This window comes from Scyliorhinus torazame, chromosome 6, assembly GCF_047496885.1.
Source record: "Scyliorhinus torazame isolate Kashiwa2021f chromosome 6, sScyTor2.1, whole genome shotgun sequence".
Classification (NCBI taxonomy): domain Eukaryota; kingdom Metazoa; phylum Chordata; class Chondrichthyes; order Carcharhiniformes; family Scyliorhinidae; genus Scyliorhinus; species Scyliorhinus torazame.
Genome location: NC_092712.1, coordinates 5895956 through 5914531, shown reverse-complemented (window position 1 = coordinate 5914531; position 18576 = coordinate 5895956). Strand labels below are relative to the sequence as shown.

Below are 18576 nucleotides of genomic sequence, written 5' to 3'. Positions count from 1 at the left end.
CGGCGCCTGTTCGGGGAGGCTGGTACGGGAATTGAACCCGCGCTGCCGGCCTTGGTCTGCTTTCAAAGCCAGCGATTTAGCCCAGTGAGCTATTTTTAAAAAAATGTATCAAAGTTTTTTAACACAATTTTTCTCCCTTACACACAATAACCCCCCCCGTAACAAATAAAACCGAGAAATCGCGCAGAGCGAGATATATACACGGCAAAATGATATATTTACACAGCTTTGTACACTGGCCCTCACCCGTACGTGCCAGTTTCCCCAACCCTTCATGTTATCTCTTGCTCATCCACCCTCCCAGGCAGTCCCCCCTTTCCCCCACCTCCCCCCCTCCCAGGATGTCACCTCCGCCCCCCCCCCCCCCCCAAGGTTGCTGCTGCTGCTGTTCGACCTTCCTCTAACGCTCCGCGAGATAGTCTAGGAACGGTTGCCACCGCCTGTAGAACCCCTGCGCAGACCCTCTCAAGGCGAACTTAATCCTCTCCAGCTTTATGAACCCAGACATATCGTTTATCCAGGCCTCCAGGCTGGGGGGCTTCGCCTCCTTCCACATTAGCAAGATCCTTCGCCGGGCTACTAGGGACGCAAAGGCCAGAATGCCGGCCTCTTTCGCCTCCTGCACTCCCGGTTCGTCCACTACTCCAAATATTGTGTAAGGTTTTCGGGCAATTCGGCCCTTTTTGGACTGCCCAAGAATAAAACCCAGAGACTGTAAACTGGACATTTGTCAGCCAAAAGAACGTAACCAGATTTCCCAGCAGGCTTGGTCCGCTGAGCTGAGTAGGGGCATAGGTATTTACAAACCCCCCCCCAGGAGCTACAAGAAGGAGCCAGACAACTAGATAAGATTAAACACACAGACAAAGGGGCATGGTAATGCTGTAAGGGGCCTGCCTGCAAGCAGGACAATGGGATGGTCATAGCCCCATGCAGATGTAAATGACTTTGCCTCCACCAGAGCAGTATCCAATCAACACCCCATCAACATAGCAGCGATCTCCAGAGCAGATGGAAGACTTTGAAAATCTTCACAAGGGAGCTCAACCTCGTTATCTCAAAAGGCAGACTGGAGGCGGACCTAGGGGAGGTACTCCTATCTTGACAGGTCTGACAGGCTCAAAGGGGGCAGGACCAGCGGGAACTTTAAACCTTATGGATTCAATGCAAAAGGGGCTGGCCAAACACAGGAAAAAGCCAGGTAAAACGGATATAAAAGGGGCTGTGTTTCGATTGAGGGGCGCTTGGCTTGACCTCTCCACCTTTGACTTGACCTCCTGCAGCCTGTGACTGTAAGTACCCTGCAGCAGCTTGCGAAACTCCCTTGACCTTGATAGTGGTTGAGGCTTTGGGGAAGGGGACTTGATTTGTGTTCTGTGTCATTGCTAAAACTGTGTAACAATAAGATTTTTCGTTGTGTCCGTTATAGTACTTTCTGAATAGACTTAGTTTGTGTTAGAGTTTAAGATTTTATTATAATTTCTTCTGTTTGATGATTTTGACCTGGGTTTTGCAATAAACCTTGATTTGCTGATAATTGGAGTCGTTTAAATTCTTCAATCTCTCACCAGCGATCTCTGACCAAGTCATTGTTAAGATATTCCTCACCTTAATTCCGGGTTCAAGAATCTAGGGTCATCTTGAGCGATTCACTCAGGACAGGCTGCTGGTTAGGTAATAAACAGCAGTGTCCTATTCTCTCTCTTGGGAAAGCTACTCCAGCGAAGTAGGAACCGGGTGGGTGTTGTACCACCGGCAAGAGAGAGAATCACCTGGGCATTGGTGGGGGTCTGGATATCTGTGTGATATAAGCCTCAGGCTTCCGGTTAGGGATAAACGGCAGGCTTGATTCAGTGCTCTCTCCCGTGGAGGTGTCCCAGTGCGGCATCCCCTGGCCTCTGAAGTTTCAGTGCCAGCTGGAGAGAGACACACACACAGATACTCAAACCCCAGATATCGGCCCAGTAGTGGAGTAGCAGAGATGGCACCCTCTACAATGGCGACCGCGGCAGGACCCCGGTGGTTTGGAGTATGTGACTTGGCAGAGGGGGTGAGGGAACGAAGTAAAATGGAGGAGAGAATCTCCTCGTATTTGTGGCAAAAGGTCAACCTCACCAAACCTTGGGTCTCAGAACTAATCAATGCGGAGCAACCGGTAATGGCAGCGGCTGCATGGACAGAAAGTAAGGCGCACAAAAGGCACTTGGAGAAGGCAGTTTGGCTGGTTTGCCTGTCCGAGCAGGTAGTCAAAACAGAGCAGGAGTTGAGAGAAGTGAGGGCCAGCGCAGGGGACAGCGCTAGCGCAGCGGAACGACTGCGGGAGGAATTGGCAGAAATGAAACAGGAAAGCAAGTCTAACCGGTGTGAGAAGGACTATCTCCACTGCCAGATAGTGGAGGGTAAAGAAAAGGAACGGAGGCTCCAGGAACTCTATGCTCGGAGTACAGAGCAGTGTAGGAAGCTGGAGGGGAAGGTCCGGGACATCCAGGCAGCGTACCGAGTGGCTCGCGAGGAAGTAGGGGACTGTGCCCATGGGCCGTGCCAGGCACGAATAACGGAGTTGGAGGAGACCTTGTCCAAGTTCAGGGGACAGATACACCTGGTAGGTCCAGGGGGGTTCCCTAGGGGCAAGGTGCTCCTCGCAGCGGATAATTCCCCAAAGGCCAAGGGGAATAGACCGCCTCCTGAGGCACCGGGATTGTGTCCGGGTCGGCAGGGGGGGATCGGACTGCACGTTCAGGAGCAAGTCCAAGGGGGGTCGGCAGGGTACCCCCAGCTGGCGGCGTGTCCGCCTGGTTTCGTATGTGGGTCCCCATGGGATGGGGACAGACCGCTGCCTGGGATGCCGGTGATGGGGCCGGGTCAGCAGGTAGGGTTTGGACCGCCCGGTCAGGGGCAGGTCCAAGGGGGGTCAGTGGTGTATCCCCAGATAGCGGCGTCTCCTATATGGGTAGTTAGCCCGGGGACAGGGGGGCTACCCAACGGGGCAGGAGAGCTGGACAGTGGGGAGGAGGAGCAGGAACCCCAGGTAGGGCAGATGTGCCCTGTCAGACAAAGAAGGTATGGTCCCCCGGCGGGGCTGGCGAATAGGGGACCGGTTGAGGGCGACATTATCATTCCTCATGGGGCATCCGCGCTCAGGGGGATGGTGGCCCACGTTCCCAGGCTAACTCCAAAAGGGGATCCGTCGCTTCATTTTATGGAGGTGGAACAGGCAGCCAGCATTAATGACTGCGACGAGGGGGAGCAAATAAGGATGCTCCTGATGACCCTAGATGCACAGCTATGCAGGACAGTGACCTCTGGGAATGGGGGAAGACCTGACACATGGGCGGCAGCACAGACTGCTGTTCTGGAGGCGATGGGCTTGAATCTGGGGAGCCCTTTCATGAGAGTGGGGGAAACCAAGCAGCAACCAGGGGAATCTCCCACCATGTTCGCAGACAGGCTGTGGACTGTCTATATGGAGGCATGCGGGGTTCAAGCGGATAGACGGAATTTAGGGGAAAGAACCGCCCACTGGCTGAAGACCCTAGTTGCCAACTGTCTCCCTAACGTTAGGGCAAAAGCCGAACACTGGTTCGACCCGCAGACCCCGGCCCTTAATGAGGAAGAGGTCCTTAGGAAACTTACCCTCGCATATCGTAATGGGAAGAGGGGTGAGGACAAGCCCCTTAAGGGTAGGGTGCATGAAATCGCGCCAGCAGCCCCTAAGAGAGAGTGGAAGCATGAGGAATACTTATGCTACGGGTGTGGGAAGGCCGGGCATTTCAAGAGGGAATGTAAAAACCCTAGCAAGGAGGAGAGGGCTCCCGCAGTAGAGAGTCAGACCCCGGCGGCAGGAGCAGCTGCCCCGGAAACCTTCGAGGTAAAGAAACTTTTAGCCTTTTTGCAGAGCCTAGCAGCTGGGTCGGGACAGGTGGCAATGGCAACGGGCCAGGGCCTGCCCGCACCCACACCACAAGAACCCGTATGACTACCCAGGGAGCAGCCTCAGGAAAAAGGGAGCGCAGGGGTAGTTCTAGCCCCAGACCCTGGTCCGGTCCAGGTGCAGGGTCCCATTCTGGAGGCTGCCTCAGCGGCTATTTGCAGTTTAAATCCCTTAAGGTGGGACCCATGCGAACGCCACATCAGTCAATTTAAATTGTTCCACCCCATAAGGGCAAGAAAGAGCAAGGTGGGGGGAAGACTGGGGGTGGTAGTGGAGAAACCCCCCCGTAGAATTAACGACGGTGGGGGAGGTCCCTGACTCCACGGTCACACAACCGGTGACAAGGTGCTGTCCCGAAGGGGCAGTCCCAAAGAGACCGACAGTGCTGCAAGCACCCAGCCCAGGGACAGTAACGATTCCCAAGCCCTTACCTGTGGGTCAGGTGGCCTGCCTTAGTATAGAGGCTAAGGAGGCGGAGGAAGTGGAGGTATCACCTTGGGCTTGGGAACCAGTCAGGGGACGAAGGAGCAATCGGGTCTCCAAGCCCCCTCTAAGATGGTCCCCATCACACCTCCCTAGAACCTGATCCCGCAGTAAGGGGGCCCGAGTAGAAGGGAGCGCTGAGGGATCACCGATTTGGTATGTTGCCTCCCAGGTGCAAGGGTACGTGATGTCTCGGATCGTGTTTTCCGGGTCCTTAAGGGGGAGGGGGAGCAGCCCCAAGTCGTGGTCCACATTGGCACTAACGACATAGGTAGGAAAGGGGATAAGGATGTCAGGCAGGCTTTCAGGGAGCTAGGATGGAAGCTCAGAACTAGAACAAACAGAGTTGTTATCTCTGGGTTGTTGCCCGTGCCACGTGATAGTGAGATGAGGAATAGGGAGAGAGAGCAATTAAACACGTGGCTACAGGGATGGTGCAGGCGGGAGGGATTCAAATTTCTGGATAACTGGGGCGCTTTCTGGGGAAGGTGGGACCTCTACAGACAGGATGGTCTACATCTGAACCTGCGGGGCACAAATATCCTGGGGGGGAGATTTGTTAGTGCTCTTTGGGGGGGTTTAAACTAATGCAGCAGGGGCATGGGAACCTGGATTGTAGTTTTAGGGTAAGGGAGAATGAGAGTATAGAGGTCAGGAGCTCAGATTTGACGTCGGAGGAGGGGGCCAGTGTTCAGGTAGGTGGTTTGAAGTGTGTCTACTTCAATGCCAGGAGTATACGAAATAAGGTAGGGGAACTGCCAGCATGGGTTGGGTACCTGGGACTTCGATGTTGTGGCCATTTCGGAGACGTGGATAGAGCAGGGACAGGAATGGATGTTGCAGGTTCCGGGGTTTAGGTGTTTTAGTAAGCTCAGGGAAGGAGGCAAAAGAGGGGGAGGTGTGGCGCTGCTAGTCAAGAGCAGTATTACGGTGGCGGAGAGGATGCTAGATGGGGACTCATCTTCCGAGGTAGTATGGGCTGAGGTTAGAAACAGGAAAGGAGAGGTCACCCTGTTGGGAGTTTTCTATAGGCCTCCAAATAGTTCTAGGGATGTAGAGGAAAGGATGGCGAAGATGATCCTGGATATGAGCGAAAGTAACAGGGTAGTTATTATGGGAGACTTTAACTTTCCAAATATTGACTGGAAAAGATATAGTTCGAGTACATTAGATGGGTCGTTTTTTGTTCAGTGTGTGCAGGAGGGTTTCCTGACACAGTTTGTTGACAGGCCAACAAGAGGTGAGGCCACATTGGATTTGGTTTTGGGTAATGAACCAGGCCAGGTGTTGGATTTGGAGGTAGGTGAGCACTTTGGGGACAGTGACCACAATTCGGTGACGTTTACGTTAAGGATGGAAAGGGATAAGTATACACCGCAGGGCAAGAGTTATAGCTGGGGGAAGGGAAATTATGATGCCATTAGACGTGACTTGGGGGGGATAAGGTGGAGAAGTAGGCTGCAAGTTTTGGACACACTGGATAAGTGGAGCTTGTTCAAGGATCAGCTATTGCGTGTTCTTGATAAGTATGTACCGGTCAGGCAGGGAGGAAGGTGCCGAGCGAGGGAACCGTGGTTTACCAAAGAAGTGGAATCTCTTGTTAAGAGGAAGAAGGAGGCCTATGTGAAGATGAGGTGTGAAGTTTCAGTTGGGGCGATGGATAGTTACAACGTAGCGAGGAAGGATCTAAAGAGAGAGCTAAGACGAGCAAGGAGGGGACATGAGAAGTATTTGGCAGGAAGGATCAAGGAAAACCCAAAAGCTTTCTATAGGTATGTCAGGAATAAGCGAATGACTAGGGACAGAGTAGGACCAGTCAAGGACAGGGATGGGAAGTTGTGTGTAGAGTCTGAAGAGATAGGCGAGATACTAAATGAATATTTTTCGTCAGTATTCACTCAGGAAAAAGATAATGTTGTGGAGGAGAATGCTGAGCTCCAGGTAAATAGATTAGATGGCATTGAGGTAAGTAGGGAAGAGGTGTTGGCAATTCTGGACAGGCTGAAAATAGATAAGTCCCCGGGGCCTGATGGGATTTATCCTAGGATTCTCTGGGAGGCCAGGGAAGAGATTGCTGGACCATTGGCTTTGATTTTTATGTCATCATTGGATACAGGAATAGTGCCAGAGGACTGGAGGATAGCAAATGTGGTCCCTTTGTTCAAAAAGGGGAGCAGAGACAACCCCGGCAACTATAGACCGGTGAGCCTCACGTCTGTAGTGGGTAAAGTCTTGGAGGGCATTATAAGAGACAAGATTTATAATCATCTAGATAGGAATAATATGATCAGGGATAGTCAGCATGGCTTTGTGAAGGGTAGCTCATGCCTCACAAACCTTATCGAGTTCTTTGAGAAGGTGACTGAACAGGTAGACGAGGGTAGAGCAGTTGATGTGGTGTATATGGATTTCAGCAAAGCGTTTGATAAGGTTCCCCACGGTAGGCTATTGCAGAAAATACGGAGGCTGGGGATTGAGGGTGATTTAGAGATGTGGATCAGAAATTGGCTAGCTGAAAGAAGACAGAGGGTGGTGGTTGATGGGAAATGTTCAGAATGGAGTTCTGTCACAAGTGGAGTACCACAAGGATCTGTTCTGGGGCCGTTGCTGTTTGTCATTTTTATCAATGACCTAGAGGAAGGCGCAGAAGGGTGGGTGAGTAAATTTGCAGACGATACTAAAGTCGGTGGTGTTGTCGATAGTGAGGAAGGAAGTAGCAGGTTACAGAGGGATATAGATAAGCTGCAGTGCTGGGCTGAGAGGTGGCAAATGGAGTTTAATGTAGAGAAGTGTGAGGTGATTCACTTTGGAAGGAAAAACAGGAATGTGGAATATGTGGCTAATGGAAAAGTTCTTGAAAGTGTGGATGAGCAGAGGGATCTAGGTGTCCATGTACATAGATCCCTGAAAGTTGCCACCCAGGTTGATAGGGTGGCGAAGAAGGCCTATGGAGTGTTGGCCTTTATTGGTAGAGGGATTGAGTTCCGGAGTCAGGAGGTCATGTTGCAGCTGTACAGAACTCTGGTACGGCCGCATTTGGAGTATTGCGTACAGTTCTGGTCACCGCATTATAGGAAGGACGTGGAGGCTTTGGAACGGGTGCAGAGGAGATTTACCAGGATGTTGCCTGGTATGGAGGGAAAATCTTATGAGGAAAGGCTGATGGACTTGAGGTTGTTTTCGTTAGAGAGAAGAAGGTTAAGAGGAGACTTAATAGAGGCATACAAAATGATCAGAGGGTTAGATAGGGTGGACAGTGAGAGCCTTCTCCCGCGGATGGAAATGGCTAGCACGAGGGGACATAGCCTTAAACTGAGGGGTAATAGATATAGGACAGAGGTCAGGGGTAGGTTCTTTACGCAAAGAGTAGTGAGGCCGTGGAATGCCCTACCTGCTACAGTAGTGAACTCGCCAACATTAAGGGCATTTAAAAGTTTATTGGATAAACATATGGATGATAATGGTATAGTGTAGGTTAGATGGCTTTTGTTTCGGTGCAACATCGTGGGCCGAAGGGCCTGTACTGCGCTGTATTGTTCTATGTTCTATGTTCTATGTTCTATGTTGGGGAAGGAGAGGCAAGGGGCAGCCCGAACCCCCGGGAGGGGACGGTCTGGCCCGAGCCGTTGGTCCAGACAGGTGAACTGCCCCAGTTTAGCGGGGCACAGTTTTAATTTGGCCACCCGGAGACGGGTGGCATTGTATATATCATTTTCCCCCTCTTAGTTCTAATTAGTGTGTAGTGGTGTGTGGGTATTTAGGATCGTGGGATCACAGAAGCGCCTAGTGCAATGGTATAATGATGGAGCAGCAGGCACTAGGACCCTGGTGGAGCCGGGCTGTGGACACAGAACCACAGACAGGCTGCGGCAACTTCAAAGCGGGAGCTGCTGCTGCCGCCGGATAGCAGCAGGCACTAGGACCCTGGGGGAGCCGGGCTGTGGACACAGAACCACAGACAGGCTGCGGCAATTTCATGTTGATTTCACAACTTCAAAGCGGAAGCTGCTGCTGCCGCTGGATAGAACCCATGCACTTTAAGGTAGGTAGGGCTGTAGAGGCAAGGATGTGTTTTGTCTGTTTTACAGATGGGGCACCCGACGATGTGGAGCTTGCTGATGATCTTGGCGATGGTGGGACCGGGAGAACTCCGCAGAGGCGAGACAGAAGAGTCCTTCGACTGACCGGGTTAGGGTGACTGAGGGCAGGCGGGTGTGTTTAACCTGTGAGGGGGACGTTCCTTTGGGGAGATGGTGGTGGCTCAGGAAGCTGAGCCTGGACATGAGGGATCGGTCCTCGGACTGGGAACGCCTGGACAACAACACCTACCGGACCATCACGGGGTCACCGGGTAGGATCACCGTTTGCTGGGATAAGTGGTGGGCTTCTGACCAGGGCATTTATTTGTGTTTATGGGGATCTACCAAGGCATGTCCACAAGGGGCATTAATCACTTTTGTAAGGTGGTGGCAGAACCCAGGGAACGGGATAAATTGACCGCAGTGGGGAGGGATGTGTAACGCCCAGGGAAGGGATGACTGTAAAAGCTACCGAACTGCTGGTTCAGGTAAAGCGACCCCTGCCCACAGCCCAACCGATCGACCCTCACAACTGTCCGATCACCACCAGGGGGGCCTGAGAATGGTTTAGTGTTTGCCCCCACAAAGAAAATGTTGTACAGGGGGTACATTATGCTGTCGCCTCAGTTGGACTAAACCTCTCAGCTGCAGGTATCGACGATGGAGGATAAATGAAGAGCCATCAACGGGAAGAAGCGAAGTGCAGCCAAGAAAAGAGGATCCTTAGTGAAATAAAGAGATTCAAATGTAAATAGTTGTATGGATTCGCGGGTTTCAGTTATTTGATTGTGATATATGTACAGGGACCCTTACGTTTGGGGTTCCGGTGAAATGTGTGTATGTTACTGTGTTGAAATTAAGTATGGTCTTGTCTTTCCCTTTCAATGAAATTAGGGGTAGCCTAGATTAAGGGAACTGTCTTGGGACTTGTAGTTTCGCATGTTGTTGAGGGGGGGCCTACGGTCCACACAAAAGGAAATGATTGCCCTTCACCTGTGTCGATACGGTCCAAGCAGGTAGGGACGTATCGAAGGGGCATCTGTAAGGTTTTCGGGCAATTCGGCCCTTTTTGGACTGCCCAAGAATAAAACCCAGAGACTGTAAACTGGACATTTGTCAGCCAAAAGAACGTAACCAGATTTCCCAGCAGGCTTGGTCCGCTGAGCCGAGTAGGGGCATAGGTATTTACAAACCCCCCCCAGGAGCTACAAGGAAGAAGGAGCCAGACAACTAGATAAGATTAAACACAGAGACAAAGGGGCATGGTAATGCTGTAAGGGGCCTGCCTGCAAGCAGGACAATGGGATGGTCATAGCCCCATGCAGATGTAAATGACTTTGCCTCCACCAGAGCAGTATCCAATCAACACCCCATCAACATAGCAGCGATCTCCAGAGCAGATGGAAGACTTTGAAAATCTTCACAGGGGAGCTCAACCTCGTTATCTCAAAAAGCAGACTGGAGGCGGACCTAGGGGAGGTACTCCTATCTTGACAGGTCTGACAGGCTCAAAGGGGGCAGGACCAGCGGGAACTTTAAACCTTATGGATTCAATGCAAAAGGGGCTGGCCAAACACAGGAAAAAGCCAGGTAAAACGGATATAAAAGGGGCTGTGTTTCGATTGAGGGGCGCTTGGCTTGACCTCTCCACCTTTGACTTGACCTCCTGCAGCCTGTGACTGTAAGTACCCTGCAGCAGCTTGCGAAACTCCCTTGACCTTGATAGTGGTTGAGGCTTTGGGGAAGGGGACTTGATTTGTGTTCTGTGTCATTGCTAAAACTGTGTAACAATAAGATTTTACGTTGTGTCCGTTATAGTACTTTCTGAATAGACTTAGTTTGTGTTAGAGTTTAAGATTTTATTATAATTTCTTCTGTTTGATGATTTTGACCTGGGTTTTGCAATAAACCTTGATTTGCTGATAATTGGAGTCGTTTAAATTCTTCAATCTCTCACCAGCGATCTCTGACCAAGTCATTGTTAAGATATTCCTCACCTTAATTCCGGGTTCAAGAATCTAGGGTCATCTTGAGCGATTCACTCAGGACAGGCTGCTGGTTAGGTAATAAACAGCAGTGTCCTATTCTCTCTCTTGGGAAAGCTACTCCAGCGAAGTAGGAACCGGGTGGGTGTTGCACCACCGGCAAGAGAGAGAATCACCTGGGCATTGGTGGGGGTCTGGATATCTGTGTGATATAAGCCTCAGGCTTCCGGTTAGGGATAAACGGCAGGCTTGATTCAGTGCTCTCTCCCGTGGAGGTGTCCCAGTGCGGCATCCCCTGGCCTCTGAAGTTTCAGTGCCAGCTGGAGAGAGACACACACACAGATACTCAAACCCCAGATATCGGCCCAGTAGTGGAGTAGCAGAGATGGCACCCTCTACAATTGCTAGCCCCCAGCTTGGCTTGACCCGGACTTTCACCACCTGAGATATTGCTCCCGCCGCTCCTCTCCAGAACCCCTCCAGTGCCGGGCATGACCAAAACATATGGACATGGTTCACCGGGCTCCCTGAGCACCTTCCACATCTGTCCTCTACCCCAAAGAACCTACTCACCCTCGCCCCCGTCCAGTGCGCTCTGTGGACCACCTTAAATTGTATCAGGCTGAGCCTGGCACACGAGGAGGAGGAATTAACCCTACCCAGGGCATCAGCCCACAGACCTTCCTCGATCTCCTCCCCCAGCTCCTCCTCCCATTTACCCTTCAACTCTTCTACCAGCGCTTCCCCCTCTTCTTTCAATTCCTGGTGTATTTCCGACACCTTGCCCTCCCCGACCCATACACCCGAGATCACCCTATCTTGAACTTCTTGTGCCGGGAGCAACGGGAATTCCCTCACCTGTCGCCTCACAAAAGCCCTCACCTGCATATATCTAAAGGCATTTCCCGGGGGTAACTCGAACTTCTCCTCCAGTGCCCCTAGGCTCGCAAACGTCCCGTCGATGAACAGGTCCCCCATTCTTCCAATCCCCGCCCGATGCCAGCTCTGGAACCCCCCGTCCATCTTTCCCGGGACAAACCGGTGGTTACCCCTGATCGGGGACCACACCGATGCTCCCATTGCACCCTGGTGCCGTCTCCACTGGCCCCAGATCCTTAGTGTTGCCGCCACCACCAGGCTCGTGGTATACTTTGTCGGCGAGAGCGGCAGCGGTGCCGTCACCAACGCCCCCAGGCTCGTTCCTTTACAGGACGCCATCTCCATCCTCTTCCATGCCGCCTCCTCTCCCCCCATAACTCACTTGCGGATCATCGCCATATTTGCTGCCCAGTAGTAGCTCCCCAGGTTTGGCAGCGCCAACCCTCCTCGGTCCCTACTGCGTTCCAGGAACCCTCTCCTTACTCTCGGGGTCTTATTCGCCCACACAAACCCCATAATACTCCTGCCTACTCTCTTAAAAAAGGCCTTGGTGATCACGATGGGAAGGCACTGAAACACAAATAGAAACATCGGAAGGACCACCATTTTGACCGACTGCACTCTACCCGCCAGCGAGAGCGGTAACATGTCCCACCTTTTGAAATCCTCCGCCATTTGCTCCACCAACCTCGTCAGGTTCAGTTTATGTAGGGCCCCCCAACTCCTGGCTATCTGGATCCCCAGATACCGAAAGCTCCCCTCCGCCCTCCTCAGCGGTAGGTCCCCTATCCCTCTTTCTTGGTCCCCCTCCTGTAATACAAAATGCTCACTCTTCCCTACATTGAGCTTATAGCCCGAAAACTCCCCAAACTCCCTTAGAGTTTGCATGACCTCCACCATCCCCTCCATTGGATCCGCCACGTACAGCAACAGGTCATCCGCATATAGCGACACCCGATGCTCTTCTCCCCCTCGGACCACCCCCCTCCATTTATTAGACTCCCTCAATGACATGGCCAATGGTTCGATCGCCAATGCGAACAACAGGGGGGACAGGGGGCACCCCTGCCTCGTCCCTCGGTACAGTCGAAAGTACTCCGACCTCCGTCGGTTCGTCACTACACTCGCCATCGGGGCTCTGTAAAGGAGCTTAACCCAATTGATAAACCCTCCCCCGAACCCAAACCTACGCAGCACCTCCCAGAGGTACTCCCACTCTACTCGGTCAAAGGCCTTCTCCGCATCCATGGCTGCCACTATCTCCGCCTCTCCCTCCTCCGATGACATCATTATCACGTTTAAGAGCCGCCACACAGTCCTCGATCCTCGTGGCCAGCACTTTTGCCAGCAACTTTGCATCCACATTGAGGAGCGAGATCGGCCTGTACGATCCACATTGCAGTGGGTCCTTGTCCCGCTTTAGGATCAAAGAAATTGTCGCTTCCGATGTTGTCGAGGGCAGGGTCCCCTCCTCTCTTGCCTCATTAAAGGTCCTCACCAGTAGCGGGGCCAACAGGTCTGCGTACTTCCTGTAGAACTCCACCGGGAATCCGTCCGGTCCCGGGGCCTTCCCCGCCTGCATGCTCCCCAAACCCTTGCTCAGCTCCTCCAACCCAATTGGTGCCCCCAAACCAGCCACCTCTTGCTCCTCCACCCTCGGGAATCTCAGCTGATCTAGGAATCGTCTCATCCCCTCTTCCCCCGCTGGGGGCTGGGATCTGTACAGCTCTTCATAAAAGGCCTTGAATACCTCGTTTATTTTCGTCGCACTCCGAACCGTGGCTCCCCTTCCATCTTTGACTCCCCCTATTTCCCTTGCTGCCATCCTCTTACAGAGCTGGTGCGCCAGCATCCGACTCGCCTTCTCCCCATACTCGTAGGTCGCCCACTGCGTTTTCCTCCACTGTGCCTCCGCCTTCCCTGTGGTCAACAGGTCTGGAGCCGTCGTCTTTCCCCAAGTAATCTTTCCTCCGGGGCCTCTGCGTATCTCCTGTCCACTCTCAAAATCTCCCCCACTATCCTCTCCCTTTCCATACCCTCTGTCTTCTCCCTATGAGCCCTAATGGAAATTAGCTCTCCCCTGATCACCGCCTTCAACGCCTCCCATACCACCCCCACCCACACCTCCCCGTTATCGTTGGCCTCCAAGTACCTTTCGATACACCCCCTCACCTTCCCACACACCACCTCGTCCGCCAGCAGTCCCACATCCAGCCGCCACAGCGGGCGTTGGTCCCTCTCTTCTCCCAGCTCCAGTTCCACCCAGTGCGGGGCATGGTCTGAAACGGCTATGGCCAAATACTCCGTCCCCTCCACCCTCGGGATGAGCGCCCTGCCCAGAACAAAGAAATCTATCCGGGAGTAGGCTTTGTGTACATGGGAGAAGAAAGAAAATTCCCTGGCCTGCGGCCTTGCAAACTGCCATGGGTCCACTCCCCCCATCTGATCCATAAAACCCCTGAGCACCTTGGCCGCCGCCGGCCTCTTTCCCGTCCTTGATCTGGAGCGGTCTAGTGCTGGATCCAACACTGTATTGAAGTCCCCTCCCATTATCAGGCCTCCTATCTCCAGGTCCGGAATGCGCCCCAACATGCGCTTCATGAATCCTGCATCATCCCAGTTCGGGGCGTATACGTTTACCAACACCACCCACATCCCTTGCAGCCTCCCGCTCACCATCACATATCGCCCTCCATTGTCCGCTACAATAGTCTTGGCCTCAAATGACACCCGCTTTCCCACCAATATTGCCACCCCTCTATTCTTCACGTCCAGTCCTGAGTGGAATACCCGTCCTACCCATCCCTTTCTTAGCCTGACCTGGTCCGCCACCTTCAGGTGTGTCTCTTGGAGCATGGCCACGTCTGCCTTCAGTCCCTTTAAGTGCGCGAACACTCGGGCCCTCTTAACCGGCCCATTCAGGCCCCTCACATTCCACGTTATCAGCCGGATTGGAGGGGCTCTCACCCCCCCCACGCCCCGCCGACTAGCCATCTCCTTTTCTGGGCCAGTCCCGTGTCCACGCCTCCCTCACCCTCCAGTCCCCCAGAGGGGGGACCCCCGTCCCGACCACCTCTTCTGTGTCCCATTCCCTTTCGGCCAGTACAGCAGCAACCCTTTCCCCCTCCGCCCCCTTCCCCCCCTCCCCTCCCCTCACCCCCGCTAGACCCCGTCTAGCTTTTTTGCTCCCCCCATGTCGCTCCCGTAAGTCAGCTGACGCCTGCTGACCCCGGCTTCCCCCGCTGTCCCATTGACCTCCCCGCGTGGGAGTCTCCCAATCCATATGCATTCCTTCGTTCCCCTTCCCGCCTTTCCAAAGCCCGCTCCGCCCCCTCTGGCGCAGCTCCTGTCGCGGCCTTGTCTCTCTCCCCCAGCCCATGTAACATTTCCTGCGCGTGATTGACCCCCTATATACAACAACCATCACACATCAAACCTCAAAACATCCCCCCCACCCTCACAAACCCTCAGTTAGAGTCCAACTTTCCGGCTTGTACAAAGGTCCACGCCTCCTCAGGCGTTTCGAAGTAATAGTGTTGGTCCTTGTATGTGACCCACAGTCGCGCTGGCTGCAGCATTCCGAATTTCACTTCTTTCCGGTACAACGCCGCTTTGGCCCGGTTGAAACCCGCTCTCCGCTTTGCAACCTCCGTGCTCCAGTCCGGGTCTATTCGGATCTCTGCATTGTCCCACTTACTGCTCCGCTCCTTCTTGGCCCATCTCAGGACCCATTCTCTGTCCGTGAACCGGTGGAACCTCACCACCATCGCCCTTGGCGGCTCATTTGCCTGGGGCTTCTTCGCCAGCACCTGATGTGCCCCGTCCAACTCCAGCGGCCTCGAAGGGGCCTTCGTGCCCATCATCGCCTCGAGCATCGTGCTCGCGTATGCCCCGGCATCAGCCCCCTCCACTCCCTCAGGGAGACCCAGGATTCGCAGATTCTTTCTCCTCGACCTGTTCTCCAGGTCTTCGAGTCTTCCCGCCCACCTCTTGTGCAGCGCCTCGTGCTGCTCCACTCTCACCGCCAGGCCCACGAGCTCGTCCTCATTCTGACTGACTCTTTTCTGTACCTCCTGGATCTTAGCTTCGTGGGCCTTCTGGGTGATCCCGAGTCCTTCAATTGCCGAAAGCATAGGCGCCAACATCTCTTTGCGCATCTCCTCGCGCTGCTCCTCGAAGCAGCGCTTGATGAACTCCTGCAGCTCCCCTTTGTCCCTGGCCGCCGACATTTTGTTTTCTTTCCCTCGCTTCTCCCGTTGCTCCAGTGCTGCTCCTTTGGCCGTTACACTTCTGGTCCATTTCATAGAAGTTGGCAGTGTTCGCTTCACCAGTCTGCCCCAAAAAGTCTGTGGAAACTCCTGAAAAAGGTCTGGGAGTCCGTTCCAGACGGGAGCTGCCGAATGCTCCTACTCCTCCATGGCCCCCACCGGAAGCCTCGTCCCCGCTTCTTCAATGGCCTTGGTAGATCTTTTCACAGTTGTTCCCTCTGCTGTTAGAATTCAACTTTGATAAAGGCCCTCAGGTCAGTTTGCAGCTTTAAGCTTGCCCTTCCCCCGCCTGCATGCTGGAAGAGGCTCTGGTTATCCTGCAGTTACAGCCAAATCTTTTCCTGTTTCTGCCGGGTCTGGTAGCCAAAAGACATAACATTCCTGGGGGACACTGTCAGGGGAATGCTGCAGTCTTCTTCCCACACCGGGAAATGTCAAACAAATGCCGTGGGGGCCCTGTAAAAGAGCCCAAAAGTCCGTTCCAAGCGGGAGCTACCGAATATACGGCCTAGCTCTGCATAGCCGCACCCGGAATTCAACCAGCCCCTTCTGAGGGTCGTTAGTCGGAGGAATTCTCTACCACAGAGAGCAGTGGAGGCTGCATCGTTGAATTTATACAAGGATGAGTTGGAGGGATTTGTGTTTGACAAGCAAGCCAAAGGTTATGGGCCGGCAAGAAATGGAATTGAGGCAGAAGCAGCTCAAGCAGCATAGAACATAGAACATAGAACAATACAGCGCAGTACAGGCCCTTCGGCCCACGATGTTGCACCGAAACAAAAGCCATCTAACCTACACTATGCCATTATCATCCATATGTTTATCGAATAAACTTTTAAATGCCCTCAATGTTGGCGAGTTCACTACTGTAGCAGGTAGGGCATTCCACGGCCTCACTACTCTTTGCGTAAAGAACCTACCCCTGACCTCTGTCCTATATCTATTACCCCTCAGTTTAAAGTTATGTCCCCTCGTGCCAGCCATTTCCATCCGCGGGAGAAGGCTCTCACTGTCCACCCTATCTAACCCCCTGATCATTTTGTATGCCTCTATTAAGTCTCCTCTTAACCTTCTTCTCTCCAACGAAAACAACCTCAAGTCCATCAGCCTTTCCTCATAAGATTTTCCCTCCATACCAGGCAACATCCTGGTAAATCTCCTCTGCACCCGCTCCAAAGCCTCCACGTCCTTCCTATAATGCGGTGACCAGAACTGTACGCAATACTCCAAATGCGGCCGTACCAGAGTTTTGTACAGCTGCAACATGACCTCCCGACTCCGGAACTCAATCCCTCTACCAATAAAGGCCAACACTCCATAGGCCTTCTTCACAACCCTATCAACCTGGGTGGCAACTTTCAGGGATCTATGTACATGGACACCTAGATCCCTCTGCTCATCCACCCTTCCAAGAACTTTACCATTAGCCAAATATTCCGCATTCCTGTTATTCCTTCCAAAGTGAATCACCTCACACTTCTCTACATGAAACTCCATTTGCCACCTCTCAGCCCAGCTCTGCAGCTTATCTATGTCCCTCTGTAACCTGCTACATCCTTCCACACTGTCGACAACACCACCGACTTTAGTGTTGTTTGCAAATTTACTCACCCACCCTTCTGCGCCTTCCTCTAGGTCATTGATAAAAATGACAAACAGCAACGGCCCCAGAACAGATCCTTGTGGTACGCCACTTGTAACTGAACTCCATTCTGAACATTTCCCATCAACCACCACCCTCTGTCTTCTTTCAGCTAGCCAATTTCTGATCCACATCTCTAAATCACCCTCAATCCCCAGCCTCCGTATTTTCTGCAATAGCCTACCGTGGGGAACCTTATCAAACGCTTTACTGAAATCCAGAACACCACATCAACTGTTCTACCCTCGTCTACCTGTTCAGTCACCTTCTCAAAGAACTCAATAAGGTTTGTGAGGCATGACCTACCCTTCACAAAGCCATGCTGACTATCCCTGATCATATTATTCCTATCTAGATGATTATAAATCTTGTCTCTTATAATCCCCTCCAAGACTTTACCCACTACAGACGTGAGGCTCACTGGTCTATAGTTGCCGGGGTTGTCTCTGCTCCCATTTTTGAACAAAGGGACCACATTTGCTATCCTCCAGTCCTCTGGCACTATTCCTGTAGCCAATGATGACATAAAAATCAAAGCCAAAGGTCCAGCAATCTCTTCCCTGGCCTCCCATAGAATCCTAGGATAAATCCCATCAGGTCCCGGGGACTTATCTATTTTCAGCCTGTCCAGAATTGCCAACACCTCTTCCCTACGTACCTCAATGCCATCTATTCTAATAGCCTGGGTCTCAGCATTCTCCTCCACAACATTATCTTTTTCCTGAGTGAAAACTGACGAAAAATATTCATTTAGTATCTCGCCTATCTATTCAGACTCCACACACAACTTCCCATCCCTGTCCTTGACTGGCCCTACTCTTACCCTAGTCATTCGCTTATTCCTGACATACCTATAGAAAGCTTTTGGGTTTTCCTTGATCCTACCTGCCAAATACTTCTCATGTCCCCTCCTTGCTCGTCTTAGCTCTCTCTTTAGATCCTTCCTCGCTACCTTGTAACTATCCATCGCCCCAACTGAAACTTCACACCTCATCTTCACATAGGTAAACCACGGTTCCCTCGCTCTACGCCTTCCTCCCTGTCTGACCGGTACGTACTTATCAAGAACACGCAGTAGCTGATCCTTGAACAAGCTCCACTTATCCAGTGTGCCCAACACTTGCAGCCTACTTCTCCAACCTATCCCCCCCAAGTCACGTCTAATGGCATCATAATTGCCCTTCCCCCAGCTATAACTCTTGCCCTGCGGTGTATACTTATCCCTTTCCATCATTAACGTAAACGTCACCGAATTGTGGTCACTGTCCCCAAAGTGCTCTCCTACCTCCAAATCCAACACCTGGCCTGG

At 52.6% G+C, this 18576-nt stretch overlaps 1 protein-coding gene across 1 annotated transcript in view; it reads right to left on the bottom strand.

The window, feature by feature from the left end:
- The window catches only part of LOC140425682 (uncharacterized), a 171571-nt gene that overhangs the window by 145622 nt on the left and 7373 nt on the right, over positions 1-18576 (bottom strand). The window lies entirely within an intron of this gene.